The sequence below is a fragment of the Bos indicus genome, chromosome X, assembly GCF_029378745.1.
Source record: "Bos indicus isolate NIAB-ARS_2022 breed Sahiwal x Tharparkar chromosome X, NIAB-ARS_B.indTharparkar_mat_pri_1.0, whole genome shotgun sequence".
Taxonomy (NCBI): Eukaryota; Metazoa; Chordata; class Mammalia; order Artiodactyla; family Bovidae; genus Bos; species Bos indicus.
This window is the reverse complement of record NC_091789.1, coordinates 122,667,418-122,679,900: the sequence shown is the minus strand read 5'-3', so window position 1 is coordinate 122,679,900 and position 12,483 is coordinate 122,667,418. Positions and strand designations below refer to the sequence as shown.

The window sequence follows — 12,483 nt, the reverse complement described above, 5'->3', positions numbered from 1 at the left end:
CTGCTGCTGCTAAGTCACTTAAGTTGTGTCCGACTCTGTGTGACCCTGTAGTCGGCAGCCCACCAGGCACCGCTGTCCCTGGGATTCTCCAAGCAAGAACACTGGAGTGGGTTGCCATTTCCTTCTCCAATGCATGAAAGTGAAAAGTGAAAGTGAAGTCGCTCAGTCGTGTCCGACTCTTCACGACCCCATGGACTGCAGCCTACCAGGCTCCTCCGTCCATGGGATTTTCCAGGCAAGAGTACTGGAGTGGGGTGCCATTGCCTTCTCTGGGTCAAAGACTACAAAATTTCAATTATGCAGGATCAATAAATCTTGTTGTTCAGGTCGTTCAGTCGTGTCTGACATTTTGTGACCCCATATACTAAAGCACACCAGGCTTCCCTGTCCTTCACTATCTCCCAGAGCTTACTCAAACTCACGTCCATTGAGTCGGTGATGCCATCCAACCATCTCATCCTCTGTCATCCCCTTCTTCTTCTTGTCTGACAAAATGTGGTCCACTGGAGAAGGGAATGGCAAGCCACTTCAGGATTCTTGCCTTGAGAACCCCACGAACAATATGAATAAATCCTGGAGAAGTATTATATACATCATGATGACTATAGTTAATAATATTCTATTGTGTACTTGAAATTTGCTAAGATAGTGTATCTTAAGTGTTCAGTTCAGTTGCTCAGTCGTGTCCAACTCTTTGCGACCCCATGAACCACAGCACGCCAGGCCTCCCTGTCCATCACCAACTACCAGAGTCCACCCAAACCCATGTCCACTGAGTCGGTGATGCCATCCAACCATCTCATCCTCTGTCATCCCCTTCTCCTCCCGCCTTTATTTCCCAGCATCAAGGTCTTTTCAAATGAGTCAGCTCTTTGCATCAGGTGGCCAAGGTTTTGGAGTTTCAGCTTCAACATCAGTCCTTCCAATGAACACCCAGGACTGGCCTCCTTTAGGATGGACTGGTTGGATCTCCTCACAGTCCAAGGGACTCTCAAGAATCTTCTCCAACACTTCAAAAGCATCAGTTCTTTGGCACTCAGCTTTCTTTATAGTCCAACTCTCACATCTAGCTCAAAAAAAAAAAAAAAAAGGTAACTATGCAAGGTGATTTATGTTAATTAGCTTGATAGTGGTAATCATTTCACAGTATATATGTTTATCAAAACATCATGGGAACGTTCCTGGAGGTCCAATGGCTAAGACTTTGCCTTCCAATGCAGGGGAGGCAGGTTCGATCCCTGGTCTGGGAGCTAAGATCCCACATGCCTCATAGTCAAAAAACTAAAACATAAAACAGAAACAATATTATAACAAATACAATAAAGGATTTAAAAATGGTCCACATTAAAAAAAAAAAACCTTAAAGAATAGTGTTGTACACATGATGTACATACAAGTTTTATTTATCAATTATGTCACAATAAAGATGGGGGAAAAATATGGGTCTAACTTATCTTAAGATGAGCAGACAAGTCAATGGATAGGACAAATGACCCTGAATTAAATAAATTAAAAATATAAGTATTCATATATACACAGACACACATATATATAGGCATACATATATGTGTATATTTTTATGTAATAATTTAGGGAGCTTATATGAAAAATGAAACCATAAGACATGTGGAAAAGTTACTGGTTAATGAATCCCAAGATAGATAACAATTTTCCATGATTTTTTTTTTTATTAAAAAAGAAGAGAGATGGTCCTCACAAGAGAAAAGATTCTGACTACATTAAAAAGAACAAAATCAAAAGATAAAAAACTTAATGACTAACTAACTAGGTTAAGTATATTCAACAGGCATGAAGAGATTGAATTTCTAATACAAAAATTGTTCTGTAAATCCACTTTTTAAAAGCAGCAAAGCTGTGCTCGCTTCAGCAGCACATATACTAAAATTGGAATGATACAGAGATTAGCATGGCCTGCAAGGATGACATGCAAATTAATGAACTGTTCCATATTTTTATGAGAGAGAAACACCTATAACCCAGATTACTGTACCCAGCAAGGATCTCATTCAAATATGAAGGAGAAATCAAAAGCTTTACAGACAAGCAAAAGCTGAGAGAATTCAGCACCACCGAACCAGCTGTTCAACAAATGCTAAAGGATCTTCTCTAGACAGGAAACACAGAAACGGTTTATAAAGTTAAACCCAAAACAACAAAGTAAATGCAAACGGGATCATACTTATCAATAATTACCTTAAATGTAAATGGGTTGAATGCCCCAACCAAAAGACAAAGACTGGCTGAATGGATACAAAAATAAGACCCCTATATATGCTGTCTACAAGAGGCCCACCTCAAAACAAGGGACATATACAGACTGAAAGTGAAGAGCTTGAAAAAGATATTTCATGCAAATGGAGACCAAAAGAAAGCAGGAGTAGCAATACTCATATCAGATAAAATAGACTTTGAAATAATGGCTGTGAAAAAAGACAAAGAAGGACACTACATAATGATTAAAGGATCAAGAAGAAGGTATAACAATTATATATGCACCCAACATAGGAGTACTGTAATATGTAAGGCAAATGCTAACAAGTATGAAAGGGGAAATTAACAGTAACACAGAAATAGTGGGAGACTTTAATACCCCACTTACACCTATGGACAGATCAACTAAAAAGAAAATTAGCAAGGAAACACAAACTTTAAATGATACAATGGACCAGTTAGACTTAATTGATATCTATAGGACATTTCATCCTAAAACAATGAATTTCACCTGTTTCTCAAGTGCACACGGAACCTTCTCCAGGATAGATCACATCCTGGGCCATAAATCTAGCCTTGGTAAATTCAAAAAAAATTGAAATCATCTCAAGCATCTTTTCTGACCACAATGCAGTGAGATTAGATGTCAACTACAGGAAAAAACTATTAAAAATACAAACATATGGAAGCCAAACAACACACTTCTGAATAACCAACAAATCACAGAAGAAATCAGAAAATAAATCAAAATATGCATAGAAATGAATGAAAATTAAAACAAAACAACCCAAAACCTATGGGATTCAGTAAAAGCAGTGTTAAGGGGAAGGTTCATAGCAATACAAGACTACCTAAAGAAACAGGAGAGAAATCAAATAAATAACCTAACTCTACACCTAAAGCAACTAGAAAAAGAAGAAATGAAGCACCCCCAGGGTTAGTAGAAGGCAAGAAATCATAAAAGTTAAGGCAGAAATAAATGCAAAATAGACAAATGAGACCATAGCCAAAATCAACAAAGCTAAAAGCTGGTTCTTTGAGAAGATAAATAAAATAGACAAACCATTAGCCAGATTCCTCAAGAAAAAAAGGGAGAAGAAGCAAATCAACAAAATTAAAAATTAAAATGGAGACATCACAACAGACAACACAGAAATACAAGGGATCATAAAAGACTACTGTCAGCAACTATATGCCAATAAAATGGACAACTTGGAAGAAATGGACAAATTCTTAGAAAAGTATAACTTTCCAAAACTGAACCAGGAAGAAATAGAAAATCTTAACAGACCCATCACAAGCACAGAAATCGAAACTGTAATCAGAAATCTTCCAACAAACAAAAGCCCAGGACCAGACGGCTTCACAGCTGATTCTACCAAAAATGTAGAGAAGAGCTAACACCTATCCTGCTCAAACTCTTCCAGAAAAGTGCAGAGGAAGTAAACTTCCAAACTCATTCTATGAGGCCACCATCACCCTAATACCAAAACCAGACAAAGATGCCACAAAAAAAGTGGCGTGGCTGATTCATGTCAATGTATGGCAAAAACCACCACAATATTGTAAAGTAATTAGCCTCCAATTAAATTTTTTAAAAAAAGAAAAGCAGCAAAGCACATGATTGAACAGGTTAAAAAATGATAAGAATAAATAAAATGGTCAAGAAATTTATGGACTGTTTTCAACATCATGAATAATTTGGTAATCAAAGATATGCTAATCAAAATGATAAGATTATAATTTTTTCCTGATAGTATTATCAAAAGATTTGTAAAATAGACACCTTCATATCCTGCTGCTCAGAGTAAGATTAGTAAAACTTTTGTGCAACACCTACAGGGAATTTTAGGTCAAAAGGTTTACAACATGATCTAACATTTCAAATACTAGGAATATACCCTTAAGAAAGTAATTAGACTCTTACAAAGACTTACATAATAGGAGCTTTGTCCCAGTGGTATTTATAGTAGCAAAAAATTTAAATTACCCAAATCACAAGCAATAGAGTAATTATGCCATGATCATTCAATGAAAATTTAAAATGCCTTAATAGTATGCAGCATGATAATTTACTTTTTTCCAATAAGTGAACTGTCCCTTTTTTTTGGATTAGGATTTTTTTTAAAAATATGATCTCACGTATAATTTTACCTTGCAGATAAAAGCAACATTGTATTAGGGTAAATTTATTTAATGATTTCTAATCTTTTAAAATTTATAGAGTTGCAGTAAGGCTCATCATATTATTTTCTGTAATGCTCCATGTGTGTTTGAAAAGCTTTTATGTTCTGAAATTGTTGGATACATTAGCTCAAGCTAGTTGGTTGCATTTCTCAAATTTTATATATTGTGCTAATTTTTCTTTTTTGTTTTTGCCTGCTGTATCTATCAATTGGTAGGAGGAATTTTGAAAACATTTACTCACCTGGCCTATTTGTGTATTTGTCTTCACAATCTGTCAAGTTTTAAAACATTATATATTTTGACAATGTATTTTGAGATGCATAATTTTATAGTCTCAGTATGTATTCTAGATCTGTCTTTCTGATAAGGTGAAATTCTTACTATTATATGGTGGCCTTCTTTATATCTAACAATACCTTTTCTTTAAAATCTATTTCATGTATTATTAATGTTGGCAGGCCAGCTTCATTTTATTTATATTTGCTATATATGAATATTTTATATACTATTTTGTGCACTTTTAATTTAGATGTGCCATTTATGAAGACATTTAGTTGGATTTGATCTTTCTGTTCCTGTCTGAAAATCCTTGTTAACTAGAATTTTTAGTTCATTTTTAATTGGTATTTACTGGAAGAAATGAACAGATTCTTAGAAAAGTTCAATCTTCCAAGACTAAACCAGAAGAAATAGAAATTATGAACAACCCAATTACAAGTACTGAAACTGAAGCTGTGATCAAAAATCTCCCAAAAAACAAAAGTCCAGGACCAGATGGCTTCACAGGAGAATTCTATCAAACATTTAGAGAAGAGCTAATGCCTTCTCCTTCTAAACTCTTTCAAAAAATTGCAAAGGAAGGAACACTTCCAAACTCATTCTACAAGGCCACCATCACCCTGATACCAAAAACCAGACAAAGGCAACACACAAAAAAGAAAACTACAGGCCAATATCGCTGATGAACATAGATTCAAAAATCCTCAACAAAGTTTTAGCAAACAGAATTCAGCAACACATCAAAAAGCTCACACACCATGATCAAGTTGGGTTTATTCCAGGAATGCAAGGATTCTTCAGTATAGGCAAATCAATCAATGTGATATACCATATTAACAAATTGAAAGATAAAAACCATATGATAATCTCAATAGGTGCAGAAAAAGCCTTTGACAAAATTCAGCGCCCAGTTATGATTAAAACTCTTCAAAAAATGGGCATAAAAGGAACCTATCTCAACATAGTAAAGGCCATATATGATAAGCCTACAGCAAACATTTTTAATTGGTATTTGGAATCATCTCTACCATATTTTGTGCTTTCTATTTACCTGACATTTTTTATGTGTCATTTTCTCTGACTTTTTTCCTTCTTTCATACTGACTGAGTTTAGAAGTTTTATACTTTATCTCTGTTCTTTCCATTATATCCTAGAAAATTTGCATATACACTTAATTTAGGGAAGTTTACTTTTAGCTATATTTTTATTCTCCATCAGAAAAAAAAAAAGTAAAAACTTTGGAAGACTTTATTTCTGCTGCTTTTCTCAACTTTTCTTATTGCTGCTCAGTATCTTAGACTTTTTTAAATTCATGAAAGGTGCATTGTTATTGCTTTATCCAGCCAATATTTGTTTAGGTAGGCACTAGACTATACTTCAAGTACTTAAAACAAGGCCTACCACATAGTCATTACTCATAAATAATTATTGAATCTGTTGATTGAATATACTCAAGTATTTAACACTTTTTTTCACATCATACCTTCCTGCATCTCTCTGTAATCATTTTATTAGTGCCTGAAGATTAATTCTTTATACTTTCCTTTAGTGAGGGTTAACTGCTACCAAATTCAGTCTGTCTGTTGTCTAAAATGTTTGTATTTTTCATTCATGAAAGGTACATGTAGTTCTAATTTCTTTTCAGCACAATGAAATATTATTCCACAGGCTTTTGACTTCCTTTGCTGACTCTGATAATTTGTTTGTAAGGTTTGATGTAAGTACTCTTGAAGGTGCTGTCTCTTCTCTATTTTAAAAGTTTTCTCTTTGTATTTAATTTCATATAATTTCATTATACATACCCTTCAGAGGATTTCTTTTTATTTATCCTTTCTGAGAGTCATTAATGTTCATCAATCTTGAAATTGGTATCTTTCATCTGTTATGAAAATTCTCAGATGTTATCACTTCAGATATATGTCAGTCCCATTCTTTCATTCTTTTTCTCTTATGGAACTCTGCTTAGAATAAGACATATCTTCTTACTTTATTCTCCATATCTCCAGCCCTATTTTATATTTTCCATGTTTTTGTTTTTCTTCTGCATTGTAGAATATATCTTCAAATCTAACTTTCAAATCACCAATTATTTCTTTAGATGTTTGTAATCAGCCATTAACCTAAACATTCAATTATTCAATCATTTTTATATTCAATGATATTTTTATTTCTGAAAGTTATAGTATTTTCATTTCCAAATCTGCTTTGTCATTTTCCATAGTCTCTTGCCTCTTATTCAGATACTCACCCCTTCCTTTTTTTTCATAGCTTGTTAAACATACTTTATACTCAGTCTTTAATGATTCAAATATCCCAGTAATTTGTTAAAAGTTGCTGTTTATATTTTCTTCTGGTTCTCAATATGCTGCCTGGGGAGAGCTTCATGATGGAATGTTGAGTAAGCAAAATAATACACAACCTAATTGTTCACCCTATGGTAACAATTTTATAAACATTCAAAGACAAAGAAGACAAACCAAAATATTTACAATTGTTAGTTACCTTAGGAAAGTGGAATTGCAGGTAATTTTTATTTTCTGTTTTATGCTTTTATTCATAGTCTGTATTCTCTACCATGAATATGTATTCACTTCTCTCATAAAAAATATTTTAGAAAATGACTCAAAGGAATTTTCCCAAATAATTCCTTTTATCTTTCAATAAGATGGCTTTTTAAAGAATCCTCTCATAGAGGATTTCAAGCAGGTCAAGAAAATTGTTCCAAGCTGCTGAGAGTCTTATGGTGAATGTGACAAGGTTATATTCCAACTTTTGACATGTTCATCATTAACATTTCACTGGTCCCTGGCCTGTCTGAATGAAGAGATGAATTCATTAGAGATGGGTAAATAAAAAAGTGATTTTCTCTCTAAATTAATATAATGACACACTTTCATGATGAATTTTCTAAATCATTTCAGGTTATACCTTCCTCTCTGTGAGTTCAATTATCTTTGTCATAAAAAGCTTTTTTTTCCATAGACAACCTTTACCCATTTTTCATAGCCTAATTTAACTGTAAAGCTGTTAACATCCCATTTTAAAGCTGATGATAAATTGCCTTTTAACCTATTTGAAATTTTTGAAATTAGGTGGTATAATATTCATAGATATAACCTTACCAATTATGAGGAGAAAAAAATGAAAATATAAATATGGCTTTAACCTTGAAACCTGACAGGCGTTTGGATAAGAAAGAGATGAGCTTTTTCATGTATTTAAATTTGTCTAGACTCATAGCCCTGTGTGTCCCTGTTATGATTAGACCTTCTTAACATTTGTCTCCTACTAAATGTGTGGGAAACATATGTTTCCTATTGTTGGTGACTCAATAAAAAACATTGCATAATCTAACAAAGTTCCAACAGTAAAGAAAATTAACATTAGCATTTCCTGGTTATTTGTATATATGCTTCACACCTTTTTCTTTGTAAGTAATCAAAATAGTGTGAAAATTCAGACTGAGGCTTAGAACAACAGTGTCTCTTACCCTAAGTCTCTTAGAAAAGGTCCCTAAAATTAATCACAGTGAGCACCGTATCTTATATTTTAAGTGAATACCTTCTAACACCTTTTTAAATTATACCATGCCATCTACTAACCAAATCCATTACTCTGACATAAAATAGTAAGCAACTTGTAAAACCATAAGAAGAATATCTTTTTAAAAATTAATTTGTTTGGGGCTTTTATTTTTATGAGCCATTATTTTCTAGCATTTTAACAATTCATGTGTATTCCAACTATCAATGATGCATGTTCATATACTATTTTTTAAAAAGGGCTTTTAATGTGTCTCTTTTTTCCTCCTTTTTCTGACATTTGCTTCTACCCCATGGTTTTTGTTGTATTTAACATTAAGCAGGTGTCTTAGGAAGTAATCCAATATCATTTTGTAAATGAAGTTCTGCAGTACCCTGTATGATAATATCATTTATCCTTCTGTCTTGTTACCAAGAACTTAGTGTGAGGGGTTTTATTATAGTCATTTATTCTCTCTCTGTCTTTCTCTCTCTCTCTATGGCACATTTGAGAACATTAAAGCCCCAATCAGGTATTTCAATTTCTACATGCCATCTCAACTAGAGTTTGGGAACAGTGGGAGCATAGGACACATTTTCCATTTCTTCCTCTTTGCTTTTTGCACAATATCTTTTGGCTTGAATGGAGTCTTCTTCTATTTCCTGCACAATTAGCCTAACATTCACTTCAGTTTCAGGGATCCCTTAGCCTGCTTTGGTAGTACCAGCCTGTTGGCCTCATAGATTACAATGCATCTCACAGTACATATTTCTTGGTTGTCCCTGTATAATGTGGCTGGTGAAGTTACACTCACTTACCGATTTTGTAGAAATACTTCCCAGTTGATCTGCACTGTACCTGTGGCTTATTTCCCTGGGTTGGAAAAACCCTTAACTGGAAGGAGTTTGAGATATAATGCATTTTCTTAGCACATTCTTGGTAGCAAGTTGGCTCTAAATGTGCTGATGCATATAGTGTATTTCTACATTGATGTCTCTATGGGAAATCCCATTTAATTTGAGTTACAAGCAGCAAAATAACAGTAATGGCATAAATGCAAACTTCTCAGAACTTTTAGAGGACAAAAATTTCAGATGATTCATAAGAATTAAGGTATTTTTGGCTACAAGTAACAGAAATTGATTCGAACTGACTAAAAAAATAAAGAACAAAAGATCTTACTTGACTGGAAGGAAGTTCAGTGGTGGAGTGGGCTTCAGGGCAGAGGGATTCAGCAATGTCATCAAGGGCCCCAGTGCTTTCTATCTCTCTGCTCATAATTCCAAGTGTGGCTTTATCCTCTGTGTAGCAGGATGACTGCAGCGGTCCTCAGCATCATATCTACATCCGGTAATATCCAGGGGACATTCCTATGGCTATCTCATAGGGGCAAGGAATTTTCCTTTTCTCACTGAAAGAATTCCCATTCAGGTCAAAATGGGAACATATGCTTATTCCAGGACCAATCATAGGCAAGATTACTCTTGAAAGAATCCCTTCCTAAAATTGGGGTGAGTTCACTTTCCCTTGAGACCTATGGCTACATGGAATTAAGGATATATCTAATTGAAATTGAGTTTCTAAGATACAAAAAAGTGGATAAATGAATGCTAAATAGGCCAAAATAGTCTCTACTACCTGGTTGTATCATTAACATTGGACCCTGAAAAAATACAGAGGGAAATGAGAGTCACTGTGGCCAACTTGCTATGATCAGCATGTATTTTCTGAAGCATAGATTGGCAAAAAGAAAAGGACAATGAGATTGCCTATCTTTTAGCCTGAAGCTCAAATAATTAATATAATTTTTTAGTGAGCAGATACTATATAGCTTGGCTCACTCAACATCCTTTCTATCCCCCTTTTCCTGTTCTTTAGTGATTGTAAAGTACTGTCCTTGATTTCACAGCCTCTCAAACAGCTTGGGTTGGCCATGAGCAGGTTATGACCAATAAAGTTTAAGAAGTCACTGGAACAGGCTGCCTTTCCAGGAAATAAATGTTACATTTGAGTATGGTGTTCAGAAGTGCAGTGTCTGCCTTGAAACCAGGAAAATAAAAGTCACATATTAAAGATGGTGAAATAAGAAGGAGCCTAGGGTCTCAATGGCATCAATGAGCTGCTTGATGATGAGCAGCCCTGAACTATCTACTCTCAAACTGTGTGTTATATGAGGAGATACCACAGTAGTAGCTGAAAGTGATAGTAGAAAATATAGATTATCCATATCACTTCTATACATGTATTCAAATTTTATCTCACTTAATTTAGCCTTTTGTTGTTTCCCAAAGGCCAAATTAGAGAAATTCCTTAAATAGCATGTATCATAAATATCTTGACTAGAATAAACCCAGGAAACCAACTAATCATGCTCTTGGTGCCTAAGCAGAGATGATGGCTATTTATATGAATAAAGCTTTGCAGGCACAACTGCCACGTGAACCATCACAAGCTTCACAAATCAGCAGTCCAGTTTGAGCCCACGTCAGGCTTACTGAAACACTGACTGCAACTTAAGCGAGCAAACAACAGTTAATTATATTTTATCATGTAAACTGATCCTGAGATAGGTCTGAAAACATTAACATGCACGAACGGGGTTGTATGGCATCAAGGAAATGAAGATTTGTTTAAGGATACTTTGTTTAACAATAATATTTGAGCTCCATAACAGTCAAATAGTAAGCAGACGGTCTTCTTTTACTTGGTTAAAAGCACATTGCTTAGAAAATAGAACTTTTGACTACATGCAACCAGATGATAAAAGATGTTAGCTGGAGGGAAATTTGTTGTCTACCAATACATAAAAAGTACCTTTAAAATACACCATTATGGCACAGAGAAACTATTTTTAGTTTAGTATTACAAACTCCTCAACTACTTTTATACCACAGTTTCATTCCATTTGCCTCTCAACTCTTCCTACTGGGGTTTCTGCAGTCTGTTGAGGGTTTCCATTACCTTTGAAAAACAAAACGAGCAATTGTTTTTCAAAAGACATTAATGTTGTCAGTATATAATTATTTCTGATATTAAGCATTCAATATGTTACTGAATGTAATGCACACACAGACTACCTCCTCAGTGGGATAAACTAACATTCCCACAATGGTAAAAAAAGCTATTAAAAGAAAGACTTTTAAAAAGTTCTCCAGTATAAATATGATCTTAGGTAAAGTTGGGACAAAGAGGTCCCTGTGAGACATTTTACCAAAATAGTTCTGCTAAAGGTAAGATTCTGCTATATTTGGAATCTGATTTCCATCAAAATAGCTCATAATTGTCTAATTTCCTACAGGTAAAACAGAAATGAAAGGATGAATCTAGATAAACATGCAGGGGCTTTTGTCCATGCTCATTTACAAAGTTGGGCTTCCCTGGTGGCTCAGATGGTAAAGAATTCAGCTGCCAGTGCAGGAGACCCAGGTTTGATCCCTGGGTCCGGAAGATCCCCTGGGAAGGAAATGACAACCCACTCCGGTATTCTTACCTGAGAAATCCCATGGACAGGGGAGCCTGGCAGCAAAAGTCCATGGGGTTGTAAAAGAGTCGGACATGACTGAAACAAGTACACAACAAACAAATTCATAATGTTAAAAGTGCTAATATAAGCTGCTTCATTGTACATGGATAGTTTATTCTCCTCAGGAATGCCAACCATTAACATCCTATATCACAAGAGAAAGACGAAGTGTTCAGGATCAATAATATACTGGGGAATTTGTCACTAATAGATGTATGTAAAATTCAAAGACAGTGACTTTAAAATGTTTATATTACTATTTTTAGCAGTGTAATCCTTTCTTGAAACCAGAGCTACAGAGAAGCCAGTGCAGAATACAGATAAAAACAGAGCTTATTGTAAAGCAGAGCTGGCATTTAAAGTCTGGCCTTCTTAGCTCACACATCCCCTGAGCAGGCTCCTGAGGCACCTCTGGAGAAGTATTAGAATCCATCATAAGGTCCCAAAGACATTTGAGACACTAATGTTTTCTCCTCTATCCCTAATCATTGTACCTATTTTAGCTTCCCCGTGGGGATGATTAACGTGGCCAAGAACTGGGCAGAAGGATCCCTCTCCTGGGAAACAGGAAGAGTCCTGATTTCTAAACTGCACTTCCTATTGTCTCTCTAGTCCTCTTAAGATATCTGATTAGTGGTATACAGGGAGTGTCTTAGGGTTCTTTGGAATTTCCTAATTGGAAGTTTTCATAGCTGTGTAAAGTTGATACTGCTATCAGATGACTACACAATAGAGATCT

General features: G+C 34.9%; 1 protein-coding gene and 1 pseudogene across 1 annotated transcript in view; both read left to right on the top strand.

Moving 5' to 3' along the window:
* Positions 1–12,483, top strand: part of IL1RAPL1 (interleukin 1 receptor accessory protein like 1) — a 701,662-nt gene that overhangs the window by 516,418 nt on the left and 172,761 nt on the right. The window lies entirely within an intron of this gene.
* Positions 1,876–1,975, top strand: LOC139181771 (U6 spliceosomal RNA; annotated as a pseudogene).